Below are 782 nucleotides of genomic sequence, written 5' to 3'. Positions count from 1 at the left end.
TGCATATATACACCATCTATAGGTCTCTCTCGCACACTATGTATGATACTCTAGCTAGTCCAAGCTAGATATAGTGGGTGCACTCATCGTATGCACACAGATTCCTTGGCTCTTTGCCTATAACTCTCTCATGCACCACTATGTCGTCTCGGAGCTCTTCCCCCCTCTCTCAAACTCTCCATCCACCTGGGTCACACATACACATGCATATCTCACTTGCACTCGATAGGCCCATCTAAAACTCTATCTCTCCCCCTCGTTCTCTCTCCATCTCACACGCGCACACACACAATCTCATGCCCAGCTAGCCAAGTATGATGGTCTCTCACTCAATTGTAGGCACACGCAGTCCCCCTATATGTATATGACTAGCTAATCTTAGTCTCCATCACAAACATGTGCATGGCCTATCTCGATTTCTCTCGGGGCATCTTTCTATTGCGCACGGACTCCCTCGATCTCCCACCCATATAGTCCCCTCACGATCTCGACGGGATCTCTCTATCACAAACACACCCTCTCTCCCTCCCCATGCGTCCATGCCATCCATGTGTCCCTCTCGACCTTTGTTCCTTGTTGGCCACACCTCTATTGGACATGTGCTACAGGGGTGTCTCTCTCCGTTGCAAACAATCACACACTAGCTATCTTCCTGTATCTCCTCGCCTCGCTTTTCCATCTTAGAGATGCATGCATGATATGTTCGCATAAGAAACAAAAAAACACACACTCTCTCTAATTTATCGTGTGTTGTCACTTTCTCTTTCACACACATACTCTTT

Source organism: Triticum dicoccoides, chromosome 6A (genome assembly GCF_002162155.2).
Source record: "Triticum dicoccoides isolate Atlit2015 ecotype Zavitan chromosome 6A, WEW_v2.0, whole genome shotgun sequence".
NCBI classification, from domain to species: Eukaryota; Viridiplantae; Streptophyta; class Magnoliopsida; order Poales; family Poaceae; genus Triticum; species Triticum dicoccoides.
This window is presented reverse-complemented; position numbering follows the sequence as displayed.